General features: G+C 40.1%; 1 protein-coding gene across 3 annotated transcripts in view; it reads right to left on the bottom strand.

Annotated features, from left to right (window-relative positions):
- The window catches only part of PIK3AP1 (phosphoinositide-3-kinase adaptor protein 1), a 114,553-nt gene that overhangs the window by 78,594 nt on the left and 14,758 nt on the right, over positions 1-21,201 (bottom strand). The window lies entirely within an intron of this gene.

The raw sequence follows: 21,201 nt of genomic DNA, 5'->3' as shown, positions 1-21,201 counted from the left end.
CAGTCATGTTTGGTTTTCTTACAAATCCAAATTATTGAAATACAATGCCCAGAAGTAAACCCTGGACATTCTCACACTCCTAACCAAAGGTCAACTATCTGTTAACTGCCATTAACCACTCAGCCTCAGAGTCACTTCCTTCTCGGAGTCCAGGTGTCCGCCTCTGTATTAACGTAGAGTGGACAGTACAACTTGATTTCTGGGACCCTTTCCAGCCCTAACAATCTGTGCGTCCACTGGCCTTGACAACTAAATTCTCACTAAGCACCAAAAAGCAGCCCTTTGACCTTCTGCAGATATAACTCCCCAACAAGCCCAGTTTAGTTATGTGCAGTAAAGATCCACAGCACGAGAGCTGGTTCAGAGTGACGAGCGTGAGGACAAAGTACAGTTTCACTGTTATTTTATCTTAAATAATTGGAACCACTAACAGCCTAATCAACATTAGAATCAAGATATTGAGAAATCTATCCCAGTGATTCTCAGCTTCTCAGAGAGGAGTGGGAGTGGTTGGAAAGGGCCTGAAGAGATTGTGTAGTTTTTAAAAACACAGTCCATATGATGTTGTAATTTATTTTTAATTTTTAAAATGAAAAAAAAAACTATTATTTTTCTAACAGGAACTATTGGGAATGTTTGTCAAAAGAGAGTATGGGTTAAAAAAGGTTGAAAACTGCTTCCATGTAATCCTTGCAAGCTTTTGTCTGCCAATCCCCACTCCTCTCAGCCTCTGGCCCCTCCCAGCTAACAGCCCCACAGTTCGCAAGACTCTGCACTTTTTCATTTTTCCTCTTTATGCCACTGCAGTCCCTTTGTATATTGAGTTTTGCAAGTCCAGCAGTCACAATATGATTTATTTCCTCTTTGGTCAGGGTTCACCGACCTTCCAAAAGCACGGACACCACAACAAAGACCCCATAGAGGAAGAGGAGAGTAGCCCACTCATATGAAGTAGGCAAAAGGCACCTGGATGATTCTCATGCACAAAAATCTCCCCCACCTCCACATTCTACTAATAAAAACATCATCTGAGTTATCACACTGGGGATAATGCAAATGCTCTGGGGAAAGGTTCAGCTTCATGGTCATTCACACCTTAGTAAAAATTATTTTTGAATCTTAGATCATCAAGGTTTGAAAGAACCTTAGGAATCATTCCACTTAATAATTTTTTTTTTTTTAAATCATGGTCAACCTCTATTTAAATACTTCTTGAGAGAGTGAAAGCCCATCCTTATCTTCAATCCAACTCTGTGGAATCTATTAAGACGCATTCTGCCGCAAGTCAGAGAAATTCCAACTCAAAATGCCTTAAACAATAAGGACATTTATCTCTTAGAATAGGGAGTCTAGATGTTGGATGGGTGTTAGGGTTGGCTGACATACAGGTTCAGCGACATCATCAAGGACCCAGGTTCTTACCATTGCTCTGTTCTGTCATTTTAGGCATGAGCTTCGTTCTCAGACACAGCAAGGTCCAGGGAAAATTCCCCCAAGCACAGAATCTAAACTCTTCCCTTCATTCTGACTGTTCCAACTTAAATCACATGCTCAGTAACAGTCACCAGAGAAATATCATGGATTGGCTGACTTCCACTAATCATTGGGATGGAAAGAACAATGGAATTTCTACCAATATGTCCACCACTCCTGCCTCCCAGGAACCTCCATCTCAGAGTTCTCCCTGACCCTGCAACTCAAAACACAGCCACAACTCCTTCCACAAAATGGGTAGTATAACATGTTTCCAGACTTCCTGGTTGTCCTTCTGTAGAAATATTCCAGCTGGCCAGTTTCTTCATAAAAAGGTGATGCCCAAGATGGAACGATATTTTTGGTAGAATATTGTGAAATTACAATATTCCAGAACTTGGGGACTGTATTTTTATTAATGTAACTTAATGTTGTGATAGCTTTTAGTAGTAACATCACACTGCTATTTTTTTTAATTAAACAAGTAGTCAATGAAAATGAGTCAGCTCATTTTCACAAGTTAATGTCAAGCCAGATTTCTGTCATCCAGCACTGGTTCAATTGCTTTTATGGACCTAAGAGCAGAATTTAGAATCATCCCTATTGAACTAGAACAAAATAATTTTGAGTAATGCTCTGCCACTCAGTGTAATAACCACCCAGTCACCTATAAATGTTATTCACCAACAATTTGATGTCTGACTTCTTTGCATTCCTCAAAGTCAGAGAATAATTGGACAAAAGGTCTAAGACTTTTCTAGATACCCCTTCAAGGATGAACATTAAAGAATGACCATTAACCTGATTAGCTTCTCATGTTATGCTGAGATCAGCTAATTCAGAGAGGGGATTCTGAGCAGGTTCGGGAGGGTGTCGAAAAGAAAGATCATTCTGGAGACTGGGGCACTTCTAATTGAGCACAAAGAGGATTCTATTAGGGTGTTTTCTGCAGTCAGAGTGAGTGAAGCTGGGCATGAAGCGCTGGATCAGGGGGCTGTCAATTGAAAGAAAAGGAGCTAGAAGGTTATAGAAGGCAAATTCAGTTACTTCCCAATTTTACTTAGGACATAGGTAGCGGTGACTGCAATCTGGTTCACTGTAAATTATCTGGAATGCCCACATTACAGACTGGCTTTGCCTGTCTTCAGTACTTTGGTCTGCGGTTAGCCCTGCGGAGAGGGATGGCGTGAGACTTTTCCCAGGGGTTTAAAGAGCCAGGTCTCTACAGGTGTGGTTAATGGAAAGCAATTGGTATACTTTCCCATTCTTATCCTCTTAAAACAAAAAACACACATATATAAATATATATGGGGGCAAGGAATATACTATTAGAGCAGCTACAGATTAATGCTAAAGAATTAAGTAGGTAGCACTAAAAAGTATGAGCTAGATAAACAAACACTTGTTCATAATTAAATTGGTTGCTCACTGATCCTTAACTACTCCATCTTAGATTGAATCACTTAAAGAGGCAAAAGCCCTAGGAAATGCACATGGAAGTGTTGAGTGTTAGAGCAGCATGACATATGCAACCAGCTCTAAAGGATTTAGAAAATAGATAGGTTGATGTGGGGGGGGGGGGACGGAAAGAAGGAAGGAAGGAAGGGAGGGAGGGAGGGAGGAAGGAAGGGAAAGAGAAACAGATATGGCAAAACATGCTAAATGTTGGTAAGGTGGTAAGTTGGAATTCTATGCATTGCTTTTGTATTATTTTTGCAACTTTCCTGTGAGTTGGAAATTATTTCAAAATTAGAAGTTTAATTAATTAATTACATTAGATTTTAAAAGTCCACTATCCTTGTGGGTTTATTTATAATTCTAGTACTTCAGGTTTAGGGTAACTTGATGTTACGCCCTTTCTTTTGCTGATAAGAGCAAGTGCTCAAATTACAGAAATCATGGCTGGAGGTGCTGAAAGGGTGACTCCTCTCAGCAACCTCATCTGAAGCTGACTCTCCTTTACCACAAGCCAAATACCTGCTAAAAACTAATGAAATTGGCACAGGGGAGTTCAGCTTTGCAGGAGTTGCCTCTCCTCCAAGCAAGCAGTCTCTTCCTCAATTTCCGCAAGGAAGAAATTGCAAAGGGAGAGGAGGAGCACCTTCTCTTCATTCCCTACTCTTATTCATACTGCCTCATGATCCCTGAGAGGAGTCCGTGCTGGCATGATAGCCAGGGGAGAAGGTTATGACAACTCCATCATCCTTTTATTCTGCCCATTGGTAGATGCTTTTTAGGCATTTCACTTACTGACAATCTTTGCCTGTGGTCTCTAATCAAAACCTTAGCAGGCTTTTACATAAACTAAAATTTACATTCCATCATCACCATAGCAACCATCACACAGAATTAAATACAGCTTGCCCCCCCAAATAGTCTACCTTGAAAAAAAAGAGAGCTGCTTTCTTCTTCAATTGCAAATCCAAGCTATTCAGAAGATAACCATTAAAAACCTATTTTGAAAACTACATTTAAAGACTGTAACAAGTTTCTAAAAACAGGTGTTTGAAGTGGTTTCTAGCAGCATACATTTATTTCCTCTACTGGTGGCTAAACATTGAAGTTTTGAGGATTTGACTCAGTGCTAGGAATTGTTAAAATCAATACAAGTCTTCCCTTATAAGTGTAAGAACCGTCCCTTGAAAGGTGCCCCAAGATAATAAACCTGAACTAGGGCAGAAAATTTTGCTAATTTCAAGGATAGTTTGCATCATGTTTAAAAAATAAAAAACAGATAGATAGAAAACCAGGTTCTCTATCCATGTGCACTTGGCAAATCTCTTGAAATTTCTAGGATTCACCAATTAGCTGAAGAAAAGCTATTCAGTTGTGAATGTGACTCAAGACTATGTGGTGAGTATGCAAAGGTAATGGAGAGTAAGCTAGAAATAAAGGGATATATCCCCACCCAAGAGATCTTTTTCCTTTTTTTATGAGTATAATGCCACTCAAGGACCCCCAGATATTTGCAAATATTGGAAATGTAATTCAGATTCAGAAAGAGATAAGAAAAGACACCTTTCAGAAATTTTACTAAGACAAAAATAATCTACTTATGACACTAATCCACCAACAAATTAATGAGCACCCATCTCATCACTTCTATACATCTCATTCTCTTGCTACTTACAGCCACAGAAATATGGCAATTTAGTTGTACCACAAATTGAGCCAAAGAAATTAAGCCATTTTCCGTAAGCTAAATAATTTGATCTTGTTTTTTCAAAGCCAAACCCATATATAGTGATACTCCAATCACTCATTTATCCTTTCATCAAATTTTATTGAGCACTGGATGCCACCATTATGCTGAGAGCTGAGTCTAATAAAGATGAGTGAGACCTCACCCAAGACCTCAAGACCATTACTTTTGTAATTGAACAGTATGGCAGATATTTTATGCCAGAATGTCAGGGAGACATCAACCCATTTTCCCTGAAAAAAAACACTCAAGGTGTGTCTATATAGAGAAGGTGATGCAAGTCACATCACTGTGCCACTTTTAATGGCACCAGTCTGGACATAAGAACTGGACTAATGACTTGATAACATATTTGTATTACTAAGACCTAGTAAACCTCACTTGAGGACAGTTATTTACAAATTTCTGAAAATGCCTTGACTTTCTCCCAGTTTCAACCCCAAATCATGAAGACCCTCCAAATACCCCTAACAGTCAAGGTTTGTGAACAAGGAAAGGCAGTTCTTGAAGGTACTCAGTCATTCCCTTCCATTCAAGCTCACTGACATAGCTAGTTACTCAAAGTGAGTAAGGGGTGGGGGAAAGGGGAATACTTCCAAATAGTTTCCAAATTATCTTATATACCTAGATGTGAAAAATCTTACATATCAAGTGAGATAACACACGTGGGGAAAGTGCTAGAGCAAAAAATGGGATGCTGGTTTCATCTCAAGTGCCAACTCCAGTGGAATGATAGTAGGTTTCCAGAGCCCTGTGAGTGCTGAGGTCAAGTCCCAGCTCAATGAGAAAATGTGCCTTAATCCATTAATGAACTCTGGTCTAGGAGCAGGCATGGCTACACTGTACAATCTGTGCCACTGTACAAGGCAGCCTACTGTGCCAGGGTGAAGGGCAATATATGGTACTGAGTTAGTGAGGAGAATGTGTAGAATAATCCGAAAGAAAATCCTAGTGCATGAAAAGGCCAATGACCCTGTGTCTTAGTTTGCTAATGCTGCAGAATGCAAAACACCAGAGATAGATAGGCTTTTATAAAACGGGGGTTTATTTCACTACACAGTTACAGTCTTAAGGCCACAAAGCGTCCAAGGCAACACATCAGCAACTGGGCACCTTCACCTGAGGATGGCCAATGGCATCTGGAAAACCTCTGCTAGCTGGGAAGGCAGCCGGCGTCTGCTCCATAGCTCCGGCCTCAAAACGGCTTTCTCCCAGGACGCTCCTCTCTAGCAAGCTTGGCCTCCGGAAAACCTCTGTTAGCTAGGAAGGCAGCTGGCATCTGCTCCAAAGCTCCGGCCTCAAAACGGCTTTCTCCCAGGATGTTCCTCTCCAGCAAGCTTGCTTCTCTTCAAAACATCACTCCCAGCTGCACTCCCTTTTCTCCCCCCAAGTCAGCTCATTTATGTAGCTCCACCGATCAAGGCCCACCCCGAATAGGTGGGGCCACGCCTCCATGAGAACATCTCATCAGAATCATTGCCCACAGCTGGGTGGGGCACATTCCAAGCAAATCCAACCATCACCAAAATGCCTGCCCCACACAAAACCACAAAGATAATGGCATTTGGGGGACACAATACACTCAAACCGGCACACCCTGTATCATCTATCTTAAGAAAAACTTAGAGGCATGATTAGAAGAATTGAATACAGAATGGGTACTTCCAAATCACTGGAAAAGATAAAAGCTGACCAAACACATTCCATACTGGAGAAAAAAAAAAGCATGCACCGAGAAGTATAAAAAATGGAAGACCTTAATATGACTAAAATCAGAGATCAAAGCATTGGAAGTGATATCCTCTGATAGATACTCCATGCTGCCAATTACAACGAGTCAAGCTGAGGATAAGTTTGAAATCCTTTTGCAAGAATTGAAGAGCCTAACAAATATATGTCTTGCAACCAACAGTAGAGTTCTTAGTTTTTTGTTTGTTTAGTTGGCTTTGGTTTTCTTAAATATCAGTAGGGAGATGGCAATCTCCCAACACAGTCTCCTGGTAATGATGCTGATGTGTGGCTTTTGAGGTCAACAGAAGCAAAGAATGTCATTTTGAATATCTGAGGGTTGTGCACTTACTGCTTTTGAAAAATACACATAAATATATCCACAAAAGCCACAAAATTCAGCTTGTGAATTATGACTTGACTTTTTTTTCAGAGTTTCTTAGATGACCATTGTTGAATATAAAATGATCCCAGTGTGGTTTTTAGGTGGTCGTCCCAGTAGTTGCCAAACTCAAGATGTACAAACCAATCACTGGTGTGAACTAACCAAAGAGAGTACCCCAAAATTCTCTGATTCTGGGACTTAATTGTTCTGGTCCATGCAGCTAGGAGAAGCAGAGGAAGCCAAGCTGTGGTTGGCAAGAAAGGATACTGACCATCATTAGCCTACTGTCTGGGTGCCTCTTCCATGGCTGGGTTGACAGCTGGCAAATGATGGGCCTCATATGTCCTGCAAAAGGAAAAAATGCATCTCCTCTTTATCACCCACCTCAAAGGGAACTGTCACACTTGCCCAAGCATTCCAAGGATGAAGTTATTAAATACTTAATTGAGCATTTACTATGTATCAGATGCCATCTAGACATGGACAACCCAGCTAAATGCTACACAGTTGTCAAGAGCCTCACCATCTTTCAGAGTCATGGAGATCTAAACATAACAATAACTCCAAAGTAAAGACAAAAGGTCTACAGTAGCAGAATGCCTACCATGTTCACCATGAAGAAGACAGAGAACCAGAAAGAGTGAGCACAAACTGGCTCTCCAAATCTCCATGTCCAAGAGAGATACCTTAGCACCTGCAAAATCTATTCAGGACACATCATCAAAAAGTTAACAACATTATGAAACTCATTTCCTCCAGGAGAGAAAAATAACAAAAAGCTCCCCCCTCCCCCAAAAAAAGTATTGGGTTGCAAGCCCATAATGAATAAAGAGAAATTGAGAAGACTTATATTCATCTCTGACATTTTGAGGCTGATCTCAAGAGAGGTCAGCATGCCCTAAGATAGAATACAGAGTAGGAGAGCAGATGGGGTTGGGGAACAGAGAAGGAAAATGAGGAGCATGAGGAAGCTGGGGTCTAGAGGGCCCCACAAATGCACACAATCCCAGGAGCTCCACAGGTACCTGTTGTGTACATTGAGGGTGTACACAGGTTTTGTGTGTTTTTCTAACATAAAAAAAATCTATAAAATTGGAGAAGTCAGATGATGGAGAGCTTTGAACTGTCATAGTAAGGAATCAGGACTTTACCCTGTGGGTTTTAGGAAAATCATTCTGGGAGCTTGGTGGAAGAAGGGCTGGACAGGTATGAGATTGAAGCAAGGAGACAAATTAGAAGACAGTTGTCTATGAGCTAAGATAAAAAGCAAGCTGCAAAACAAAATACATGCAGCAATTCATTTAATTGCATAAATTTCCCATGTGTGCATTTTATAAATTCACAGAAAAGGGCCAATTAATTGAAAAAAAGTCAGGCTGCAGAACAATATGTACACAATGATTCCATTTAGAGTGAAAAAAAATGCCTGTGTGTGTTTTATAAATACAAAAAAAAGGTCTGTTAATGTTAGTTATCTCTATGGAGAAGAGTAGTGAGGATTGGGGAAAACTGATGAATATTTTCACTTTTTTCTCTATAGACTTCTGATTGTTAGAATTTTTTTATAACAAGCACGTATTACTTTTATAATTTTAAAAAAGATCTCCAAAACTTAAAGAATTAAAAGATTACCCTAAAATAAAAGCTGATCAAAAGATTACAATTTCCTTATTAAAAAACGATCAGGGCTAAAAGCCAAACCAGGAGCTATGAGAGTGGAACGGAGGGAACAGGACCAGTGGACAGATGCCGGAGGAGGAGCAGGCACAAGCCTGGGTGAAGGAGGTGGTGGGGTTGGGGGGGATGTGGATGTGGTTCCACTCATCATCTCATTTATATTCCAAGAAGGCCCTGTGAGGTGGGCATTTTCACCCCATTTTACAGATAATCAAATGGAGCCTCAAAGAGATGCAGAGAGCCTTGACCCAGAACCACTGCCAGTTACCGGAGCCTGGCCTAGAACCCTGGCCTGCCTGACCCCAAAATTAGATTTACTGCCTCGGCCACCTGATTTTCTTTGTACCTGGCGCCCTTTCACTGCCCTCTCTATGCCCGAGTTTTGACCCAATGCAGCAGTAGGGAACTGGGCAGCTGTTTCTGACAACACAAGTCAGGCCATGGCTAGACCCGCAAAGATGAAATGTGTACCCATCCTGTTGAGCATCAGTCCCAGATGCTGAAACTGGGCCAGTAGCAGACAAATGCCCATGTGCCCGCTTAGCTTAAGAGGATTCCTGACAGCAGGCCCTGTTTCCTACAGTATCTGTAATCCCTCTCCAGCATCTCATATGGCACCAAGCCTGCACTCAATTCACTGAGTGGGTGTTTAATAAATATATATTAATGGGAGGGCAGCAGGATTATGTGAAGTAAATGTGAAACTGCATTTGAATCCTTATTTAGATTATTAATGTTCCAAAAGCATTTTTTTCAACAATTCAGGATGTAGGCAGTCAATGCACATTTGTGACAGATAATGACTGTGATTCTAATGGGAGAGTAATTTAATCACTCTGTTCCAAAGCTGCTTCATCTGCAAAGTAACTAAAATATCTGCGCTACAATGCCTCAACCGAACAGTCATCCAACTGAGCAGCATTTACTAAGATCTGTTTGTCCAGACTGTGTGAGGCACAATGGAGAAACCTACAGAATCATGAAACATAGGGCCTATGCCCAAAGTCTTATGCTCTAACGGGTGAACCAAATTGAAATTTGGAAAGGGGTTATATAATTGAGTGTTACCTGTGGAAGTCCTACAAATGAGTTCTGCAGAAGTCCCGGGAAAAGAAACCCAGGGTACTAGAATTGTTAAAGAGAAGGGAGTTGGGCCAGTGCTTCCCCTGGCCTCTTAAGAATGCGATAGCATTTCACACTGTACATAAAAGCAACCAGTTTTTACACTATTCACCTGTCATCCCCAGCATTGTGCAGCCATTGGACCAGACTGTTAAACCCCTGACCACACTCTCTTAAATGCCAGAGGAGACATACAACATCAAGAACACAAACCACAACCAACTCTGCTGATAAACATTTGTAGCAAAAATAAGGGTAAACCATGGAACCAAAATTGGCCCACTCTGCCCTATGAAGGGTGAGGGGATATAGATAGGTATGTCCCGGCTCTCCTGTTGAAAGCCACTGCCTCAAACACTCCACTTCTCCTCTGTGTTTTGGAATCTGATCTCTATCTCTATTAGAGGCCTCTGAGTAAGATCCCCTCCTTTCCACAAACAGCCGGAGTCTTCTTTGATTTTGCATCCACAGCACAGAGCCTGGTCATGGCAGGTGTTCGAGAAATAGTGAATAAAGGGACAAATCCATCTGTCCAGGCCCAGGTTCTCAGTTTCAGTCCCACACTTCCAAATGTCCACCCTGCATTTACTTTGCATTGCAGCATCACCACTCGAAGATCAGGGCCTTTAGAGTAAATGCCCAACCTGGCTTCCCCAACAGGTCACCATACCTCCCAATGACATCGGTCTTCCAGTCACCTCTGTCCAATATTTTATCTGCTTCTAGACTCCTATTTCTCTCTAATCCCATTAAGTCTCCCTTCAAAATCTATTGTACATACCCCTTTGCTTTCCAATCCCTTAGTCACCATTCATTCAGGCCCTAACCGCCCTAAGCCAGCATTAAAGGTTTTATGCACCAACTCCCTTTGCAAATCAGGAAAGCATATAAAAACAAGACCCAACTTTCTCTCTGATGGGCATTTTAAGCATATGCATCTCCTCTAGCCCCCATCCCTGTCCCTGATTTATCCTGAAGCCTGAGCTGGGAGAGGTGTCTGGGTAAAGCAGTGGTTGGGAAGGAAGTAAGAGGGGAATATTCACTGTGGTGGTTTGGAAGAAATCTATTGGCAAGGAGGTGGAGTGGGGATAGGAAAAGTGTCTGTAACAAACCTTTGCAAAGCAAGCACACTGTTTTCTCTTAAACTGTATGTTTATGTGGCAGATAGTTATTGCAGATGTAGGGACAAACAATCCCCCCTTAAACCTTGGGGTTTCCGCTGTTTATTCAACAGGCAGCACTGCATGTCAGGGTCGTTCCCCTTCTAGCCAACCAGCATCTCCCCCCTGCACTGGAGACAAGGCAAACACACAGCCTGAGATCTCCATGGTGCATAAATACTAATGGTAAAGGGGGTTGGCGATAAGAATCAAAGGGTAAAGATGTCAGAGGTACTCAGCACTTGATGCTATCTCAGTAAAATATTCATGAGCCTGTGGAAATTTACTATAATATTTTATCAGAAAATCTGGGTGTAATATGGGTTCCATTTCTCATTTAAGTAGCACCTTTATACGTTTAGCTCTATCTTCAACTGACATTTGGAGAAAAGCTGCCTCAAGAACTAGGGTAAGCCCTTTAGCTGAGCTGAAACAAACTCTCCAAATGTCATGTTGGACAAACCACCACCCCAACCAATAAAAACCCGCTGAGATGAGATGGGCAAGGCTCCCCAACCTGATGTTCAAGGCCCTTCTCCCACTGGCTCAAATTTATCTTTACAAACTTTTTTTTTTCCCTCTCTCCCTCTCAGACCACTTCTCAGGCCTCTTCCTTGGAGTTCTATGGTTCTGGGATGTCTTTCCCTCTCACTCCCACCAATGCTGTTAACATCCAACCCACTTATATGCTTACAATGTAATATTATTCAGCTATAAAAGGGAAGGATGTATTTATACATGCAACAAGATAAATGAACTCTGAAAATACTATGCTAAGTGATAAAAGCCAGACATATAGAACAATTATGTTATGATTCAGTTTATATGAAGTGACCAGAGTAGACAAGTCTACTTTTTTATGTGCTTCCCTGATTTGCAAAAGGAGACAGAAAGTGGTTTGGTGGCTTCCTAGGGCTTGGGGCAGGGGCAGGTGGGGTGGGAATAAGGAGAAATGGAGAGTGACTGGTAATGAGTATCGGATTTCTTTTGGGGGTGATGAAAATGTTCTAAAGTTGATGGCGGTGATGGTTGCACAACTTGGTGAACATACTAGAAACCACTGAATTGTACACTTTAAATGGGTGAATTGGACAGTATGTGAATTACATCTTTTTTAATCATATTTTTTATTGTCGAATATAACATATATACATAGTAGTGATAACTTTCTAAGTGCAATTTAATCAGTAGTTCGAGAGCATATTGCTTGTTGATGCTTAGAAATACAAATTTGTAACCTAATAAATCCTTTTTATAGAAGGAAAAAAAATTATAGGTTACAATTCCACAGTTTGTTATTTCCTTATTATGAAATATAACATATATACAAAAAGGTAATAGCTTTCAAAGTATAATTTAACAAGTAGATATATAGGAAATTTCCAAAGCTGTTATGAGTTATAGTACCATGGTTTCAGTTATTTCCTTGTTATGAAATATAACATATATACAAAAAGGTATAGCTTTCAAATTACAATTTAACAAGAAGCTACAGAACAAATTTCAAAGGATGCTATGTTTTACAGTTCCAACATTTCAATTATTTCCTTCTAGCTATTCTAGTACCCTAGCAACTAAGAAAAAGAAAATTGTATAAAGATTCAGTATTCATAATCCTTTGTTAAATTCCATCTTGTCTGTTGCTACCCCTTCCTCTAGTTTAATCACTTCCCCAATCTTCAGGGATGTCTAGGCAGTGACCATCCTAGCTTGTTATGTTAAGAAGGGGTGTCAACATTATGGGAAAAGGGGATGCATCTAGTTGATGTTCTTGAAGAGGCTACTGCCTCTGGATTTGGGGGCTTGTGAATTACATCTTAATAAAGCTGTTATATTAAAAAAAAAAAAATCCAGTTCACTATTTCAGTGCCATCTGCTCCAAGAAGCTTTCAATCGCTTTCTTATTGTCTGAATTCCACATGCCTGGCAGTCCCACAGAAGGCATCTTTTACTGTTATGTACTGAACTCCCCCAGTTGGCTGCTTCCTTTCCCTCTGTCCCACAACCAATCACCAAGTCCTGCTTGATTCTGCCTGCTCTGCACCCTTCAAAAGTGTCCCCTCCTCTCCATTCCCACAGCCTCTGCTCGCCTCAGGCTCACATCACCTCCACCCTGAAAGGATGCAGTAGCCCCCTGTCCAGTCTCCGGCCTCCAGCCCAGCCTCCACACGGCCACTGACTGAACTTTCTGGAAATCCATTCTGATCATGTCACATCCTGACTTTAGACTCTTCAGTGCCTCACATTGCCTTCGGAGCAAAATCTAAGCTGCTTAGAAAAATATGAGGTGTTTCAAGATCTGGTTCCCTCTCCAACCTTCTCTTTAAAGCTCTAAACCAGTGGTTCTTAACCTTTAGTGCTGTTCAGAATCATTCACGGTACTTGCTTAAAAAATATTCACAGTCCATTCCACACAGACCTTTTGTGCACAGAGGAAAACGGTACATCCCAGGAACATGAATACTTACAAAAATATGGAGTTCAAAATATATATAGTTCTGATGCAGGTATCCTGAGGATCACACTTTGAGAACACTTGATCCAGACATTGTAAAAAAGGGACTGGAAACAAAAAGGTGTTGAAAAGCCATGGGGCATAGTGGTCAAGACCAGGGGCAGCAAACCCGGCTTTCCTACTTGACCCCTAGATGCCTTTTGAAAGGAACTCAGTGTTTCTATGCCTCATCTGCAAAATGGAGATAATAGTATCTGTCTTGCAGGTTAAGATTAAATAAGATTATCACTATAAAGTGTTTAGCCCAGCATTCGGCACACTGTAAATACTCTATATAATCAGTGATAGTTCTTGCTGCCGTAGCCATCATTATTACTATTATTAGGAAAGAAACTGGAGGAAAATAGTATAAAGCAACATGGCCCAGGTTTTTAATTTACAATGTCTCTAGGCTAGAAGGGACAGATAAAGTCGCTTTCAGTTGGAGAGATTACCAATTGGACAGGAGAAAAATCACAGTGATGCTACCCAATAATCAAAAAAGTCTAGCAGGATTACATAATGCTTAAAAAGAAGGCCTTGAAAAGACTGTAAAAGTCAAATATGCTGTAGATTATATTTCAATAAAATTGTTTTTAAAAAAGTCAAAAGAAGTTTTTTTTTAAAAAAGGGATATATTATGCTAGCATAAAATTTTGTCAGAAAAATATACCCAATCCTTTCTGCATAAAACCAAGCAACAGTTGATTCACTCTTTGTGTTATTTAAGAATTAGCAAATAATTAGTCACAATAGTCAAAAGGTGGAAGCAACCCATGTGTCCATCAGCAGTTATGAGGTGATGAAAAAGTTTTGGTAATGGATGGTGGTGATGGTTGCACAATATTGTGAATGTAATTAATGTCTGAATTTTACACTTAAAAATGGTTGAAATGGCAAATTTTATGTGTTGATATATGTTAACTGTGTTAATATGATAAAATAAATTTATTTTCTTAGTTTAAAATTTTATTTTTCAAAATAAAATTCCAATCAATTTTTTTTTTTTTTCAGTATTTACTATGAAATTTAAACTCCTCCTTAAGTGCATCCACTTTAAGTGAATTTTTCCTGGGATCAGTTGTCCTCAGATTATGAGGGCCTCCTAAATTGCATTGCTGCCATTGTTGCAACTTTAATCAATTGCTCCTTGCCCTGTCCACTGCAGAAACACAGAAAAGGCCTAGCCCCTCTGCTTTTCCAGACAACAGGCCTTCAAAAATCTGAAAACAGCATCTATGGCTTCATTAAATCTTTTCTTCTCTAGACAAGCTAATTTCTTTCAACCATTTCTCATCTGATAGGGTAAAGCCCTGCTATGTGTCAAGCACTGTTCTAGGCACTGGGGATATATCAGTGCACAAAGTCCCCATTCTCCTGAGACTTACATTCTATCAAAGGGACAATAAACAAAGTGAGTAAGTGAACGAATGAGAGGATGGATGGATGCATATCTGCATGTTCTCTAGCCAGCAAGCCTCCCACTGAAATGGTGAACAGTTCTACAATGCAGGGTAGAGCAGAAATCTTTTCTCTAGACACCAATACCTCTGTTCATAAAATGTCACGTGGCATTTATTTTTTTAGAGGTGACCTTGCTCTGTTGACTCGTGTTTAGCTTGCCTTCAGATCTTCTTAGAAATATTACTGTTAAAATATATGTCCCTTAATCCTGTTCTTCTGCAATTGTTCAATTATTTTCTTGGACCCCTGAGCAGGATTTTATATTGATCCTTATTAATTTTCAACTTATCTTTAGTCCTTCCTTCCAAACAACACCCATTTAGATAAACTAGAACATCAAACTTTCAAATTTTGGGAATGTACCAATACATATATTCCATATCACTGCTGTATACAAACTAAAGGAAAGAAGCATAGTGCTCATTTTTAAAAATTGAGTGTTGTAATAAAGCTCTAAAATTTTAGACAGTCCTAATCACTACTCGGGGAAATGCCTGCCCTGCCTGAAAGCCACTGTTAGCCTGGGCTCTGGAAAATATTTCTATCAAATAGACATATGCATAGTATTTGTCTTAACTATAAGCCATGCCTTTCCTTCTCTTTTCCAAGATGGATGCTCAGGAAATTCCTTCTTTCCTTAATGGACGCTGTAGGCAACTACCAAAGGGGCCCCCAGAATATCTCAGGTCTCCTTCATAACCAAGCTTCCTGACTTCTCTTTTATAACACTGAACACTATTGGCATTAGGTAATTAACAAGGCAACTGGCTGTTTAATGTCTCTCTCCCCATAGATGATAGACTTATAAACTCTGTGCAGTTAGGGGATGCATCTACATTTTTGTCAAGTCTTCCTAGGGCTTTGCAGTGTCAATCCCATGGTAAGCATTCAATAAAACTCAATAAATATTTGCTGAACAGAAACATAAATTAACAGTCTCATCTGTGCCACTAACTGTACAACACCAGGCAAGTCATCTAAATGTTTTGGAGCCCTACTTAGTTCAATTTAAACTTAAGGGGTTGGGCCACATGATCCCAAAGGTTCCTTTTCTAATGTTAACATTCTGTATTTCTATCTTGTAGAGTCAGTGGTTCCCTGCTTCAGTTTTCCCAACAGCATCTCTCAAGTTAGATTGTTTCCAGAGTATGGGCAAGTTTTAATCACATAAACACACTGGACCTTGGAGGGGATGGAGATGAAACAATGTTTCATCTATAACCTAGGGGACTCCGAACTCAAAATGACTGCAAAATAAAGATAAACAAGTAGGCTGTCAAACTACTGTGCAATTGGTTTGGCATTACTTTCTCCTGAAAAGCCTCTAACACACAAATGCTTTACAATCACAGTCGAAGACCTTTTCTGGCAACAAACCGGCATTTGAGGAATGATATTCAGAGAACTTTAGAAAATAAAAGGGAAAATCTGGTTCAGAAAAAGTGACAGGTTGGCTCCGTTTAGAATACTAAATGCCATATCCTGCAACAGAAATGTTTTCCCACATTTTAAATGCTCGAGAAAATGAGTCAACAGCTAACACTAATACTATTCTACCTGCTAGTTTCGATGAAAGTCCTATTATATTGCATGTTTTAACTACAGCTACAGCCTCAAACATTAGCCAAATGTGTAAAAGGAAATCTATTTTAGTCCAATTTAAAACGAGAGCATTTTCATTTCATCATCAGCCTTCCTCCTCTATTTCCTGTGTTATCAGATGTTAGAGAGACCCAGCAGGCTATTTGTGAAACTGGCAACTTGGTAGACTAAATAAGCAAGTCCAACGAGCATTCTTTTAAATAAAAACCTAGTATGGGTCTAACTTTGTAAGCATGATGCACATATTCAGAAGATATAAAACCAGATAAAAAAGGATTTTCCAAAATGACCAAGCCGATTCTGAAGGTCTCTTCCAAACTCAACAGATTTCTTCACTGTAATGATTTTCTTCAAAAAAGGACACACCCGATTTAATCTCTTCCACTAATAGTCCCCCACATACCCCAAGGAACTATCAATTCCAGTTGTTAGCAAGCTTCAGTAATGGCATACCCAATTCTTTTTGTGAGACAAGTTGTCATATCTGGTACATTTTTATGTGTGGACCTAGAGGAAAGGGTGCACTCTGTAGAGCTTGTCTTGCTTTGAATGAACTTGATGACTTTCAGTTTAGACACACACTATGTGACCCAAGAGAAACCTGTTCCATGAAAACGGCTGACACATCCAAATAGAACTAGCAATGCAGACCCCCTAGGTAGGATATGTATGCCAGAGATCCAACTGGGATATCTGAAATGGGCCCAAGAATAAGAGAAGATGGACAACAACCCATGAATGCACCCATCCATCCACCTATCCATCCACACATCCATCCATCCATCCATCCATCCATCCATCCATCCATCCACCATTTACTCGGCACCTCTGCACACAAAACATTATCAGTGGAGACCAGTATTTCTTTAAACATGAACACAGGGAAAATAAAATTGTCTCCAAATGTTTCCCCCCAAAGAAAATGCAATTTTATCAGTTGTTGATTTCATTCATTTCTCGGTGTCTTAGACCAAGAAACCAACCGCCCCTCTTTAAGTCTAAATTTTACCAAACTGGCTAAAACAGGAAGTCCATATGACAAGCCCATCATCATTTCAATAATTTCTCCAAAGGGTAGATCAAGAGTCATTTACAGTATAAATCATCTTATTTCCTGGACCATTTCAGACACACTTTCAGTCATGTGAATGGCTGGTGGAAACTAAATTGAAAAGCCGTCAAAACATCCTGCAATGATAGGTAAATTAACAGACCCATTCTGTCATGCATGTTTGCCCCCTATTTTCCCTTACCCCATCATCCTCCTATGAACCCGCATAACTAAATATACACTGTGCCAGTTTGAATGTATTGTGTCCCCCAAACGCCATTATCTTTGATGTAGTCTTGTGGGGCAGACATTTTGGTGCTGATTAGATTTGCTTGGAATGTGCCCCACCCAGCTGTGGATGATGACTCTGATGAGATATTCCCATGGAGGCATGGCCCCACCCATTCAGGGTGGGCCTTGATCAGTGGAGCCATATAAATGAGCTGACTCAAAGAGAAGGAACTCAGTGCAGCTGTGAGTAATGTTTAGAAGAGAAGCAAGCTTGCTAGAGAGGAACATCCTGGGAGAAAGCCATTTTGAAACCAGAACTTTGGAGCAGATGCCAGCCACGTGCCTTCCCAGCTAACAGAGGTTTTCTGGACACCATTGGCCATCCTCCAGTGAAGGTACCCGATTACTGATGTATTACCTTGGACACTTTATGGCCTTAAGACTGTAACTGTGTAGCCAAATAAACCCCCTTTTTATAAAAGCCAATCCGTCTCTGGTGTTTTGCATTCCGCAGCATTAGCAAACTAGAACATACACGAAGACAATAATGAACAGTATGTATAGAATGTTAAGTGCATACTTTCTTTCACTCCTATACAGATAACGGCACAATATATTTTCCTAAGACAGAACTCAGGCTAATGTCCATTAACAGGAAGCCATTATTAATATGCCACTCAAAGTTCTATTTAAAATTTTGTTTGAAGGATAATTTGTTAGCTGAAATAATACACTACATCTTAATGGGATCTGGAAAAATACTGGATTGAGACCCACTAATGAAATGCAAGGTATGCAAAATCACATTTAGTTGGAATCACGAAATTTCACCACTATAAAGGCCGGAGATGTTATCTTGTATTCTCTCAGCATCTTAAAGAGGATGAAAACACATCCAGGGTGGTCAAATGACTTGCCCAAGGTGACACAACCAGTTAGAGTCTATGAAATACATGCCCATATCCTCTTACTGATTGCTACAAAGATTGTAGTAACCTGAGAAGACATCAATCCAAATTTGACAAGAGTCAACATATGACTCAACGATAAGTAGTTGTTCCCCCTACCAGGCATTTGTCCACACCAAGTGAGTGATGGTGCAGACATTACAGCAATAACACAAACCAATACCATGTCACTTCCCCTTACCCAGTAAGTCAGACTAATGACGCTGGGGAAAAAGGTCAAGGAGTATGCACAAACAGAAGAACTTAACCTGAAATTCAGCCCACTTGGATTAGCTGGGTGAAAGCCCAACATCTTCCTCCAGATCCATAAAATTCTCACGACTCTATCATTTTTCTCTTTTTAAAATTCCTAACTGAAACCAAAATATGAACACAGTAGAAAAAATGTAAAACACTGGGAAAATGTCTAAAACAAAAAGTTCAAATTGCCCTCCATCTCTCCAACCACAATCAACAGTTTCTTGTATATCTTTCCAGGGAAAAAAAGTTATACAAATATCAGTATATGTGTGTGTGTCTCTATACACACATATATATGCTCTTGTTAAATATATACCTAAATAACATTATACTATGCACACTTTTCTATACTTGGGTTTTTTTTCCCTTAATAAACCTTGGCAAAATTCCATATCAGCACATAGAGAGTTGTCTAGTTCTTTTGAAAGTCTGCATGGTATTCCATTGCATGGATATAATAATAATCTATTTAACTGGGCCATGACTCAACCATGACCTATTGAAGAGCAAACAAGCACCTGGTTTGATTCTGTCATAGCATAGGCCTCCGGGAGGCCCGTTCTCATTGGTTCAGGTGATAACCTGCTCATTTCAAGGACAGAAACCCCAATGTTAATCAAAACTTATTTTGTCTTAACTGACACTACTTGGCAGTCTGGGAACACAGCTAAACAAGGTGACATAATCTAGAAAGAGATAAAGAAGGGGAAGCAACAGGGAAGAGAAACAGTGAAAGAAGAAAAGAAAAAAAGAAAGAGGTGTTATACAATGGACCAGCACCTGGCAGATGCTCATTCAATACTTTCCAAATGAATGAACAAATGAATGAATGTATGTATGTAGGAAGAAACCAGGATAAGCATATTTTCAACACATATGGCACTTAAAATACTAAAATATTAATTGACATGACTTCAATTCTCTGAAAAGTAAGCTTCCCTCTCGAGCTGCACTGTTTAATATGAGAACAGTATGGCTATTGAACATGTTGAAATGTGTGCTGTAAGTGTAAAATACACAACAGATTTCAAACACTAGTATAAAAAACAGAATGTAAAATATCTTATTGATAATTTTATACTGATTTTATGTTGAAATAAGAATAGTTTAGATACACTGGATTAAGTAAACCATATTATTAAAATTAATTTCACCTCTTTCTTTTTATTTTTTCTAATGCAACTACTAGAGAATCAAAAATTTCACATATGACTCATATTTACAGCTTACATTATACATCTTTTGGGCAGTGCTGGTTTAGAATGTAAACACCATTTAAGCCATGACTGTGTCTGTTTTTCCCTCTCTATCCCAAAATCTAATGCAGGGCGTTGAGAATAAAAGATGCCCAATAAATTCCTATCAGCTCTAGATCCCATCTAGTATTTAGATAAGACAATAACTAGGCCTGGGATTACAAGGTAGGAGGCCCTCACCCTCATCCTGGCTGTAATGGAAAAGCAGCCGAGGGACCTCAGGCAAGTCGCCAAAAATGCCTGGGCTTCGTTTTCCTCATCATTAAAGTGGAGATAATAGTGCCTGCCTCATAGGGAAGTTACAAGGACCAAATGAAATAATATCTACAAAAGGGCTTTGAAAGAGTAAAGCAGATGTCAGGTCCCTCCTAAATTCTAGTGTTCTCTTCTAACACCAGTATCTTCTAACATTAGAGAAGCAAGATGAAAAAAATACTGAAACTGCAGGGCAAGAAATTAACCAATAAAAATCCTAAATCTGATGTTTCCATTCTGGCAAATTTAGACCAAGTCAGGTGCACACTTGAGATTCTCACACTAGCAGAAACTTTAGCACTCACCACTCCCTTTCCACTGCAAGTCACCAATCACAGTTGACAAAGGGACTTGCAGATACTTTCCTTGAGGGACCACAGAAAGTCTCACAAAAACCGGGAGGAAAAGGCTACCTCTGGGTGGCTGATGAAGTAGCAGGCATGGCCAAGTTCACTCACAGCTTTGTGGAAAATCTGTAACCCTGGGGGAATCTGAGACCTCGGGGGCACAAAAATCTGTCATGGGCATTAGTCCTTATTAGTTTTTCCAGGCGCAGTTGGTGGTGAGTCTTGCAGTTAAGAGAGTAAACATCCCTTGTTCTAAGGGTTACCTGGCAGAGGAAACCAAGACCCTTAGACAGGCTGTATCTTTTTAGTGCCGCCGGGAAGGATTTCACCATTCCAACTGGGCATCTTTTTCCCCAAATCAAAGATCTTTTCAAAAGGAAGATCATATGAAGTATGCATCCTTCAGCAGAGGCATTTGAGGAGTGGCCTCTGGACCCCTGAGGAGCCAACCACAGAGTCGGGACTAAGCCACAGTGGAGAAACAACAAACCCAATAATCCACGGCCACTAAACAATCAATTTCAAGGGTCCCATGGTCAGCTTCTC

The sequence above is a fragment of the Choloepus didactylus genome, chromosome 15 (assembly GCF_015220235.1).
Source record: "Choloepus didactylus isolate mChoDid1 chromosome 15, mChoDid1.pri, whole genome shotgun sequence".
In the NCBI taxonomy this organism is placed as follows: domain Eukaryota; kingdom Metazoa; phylum Chordata; class Mammalia; order Pilosa; family Megalonychidae; genus Choloepus; species Choloepus didactylus.
This window is presented reverse-complemented; position numbering and strand designations above follow the sequence as displayed.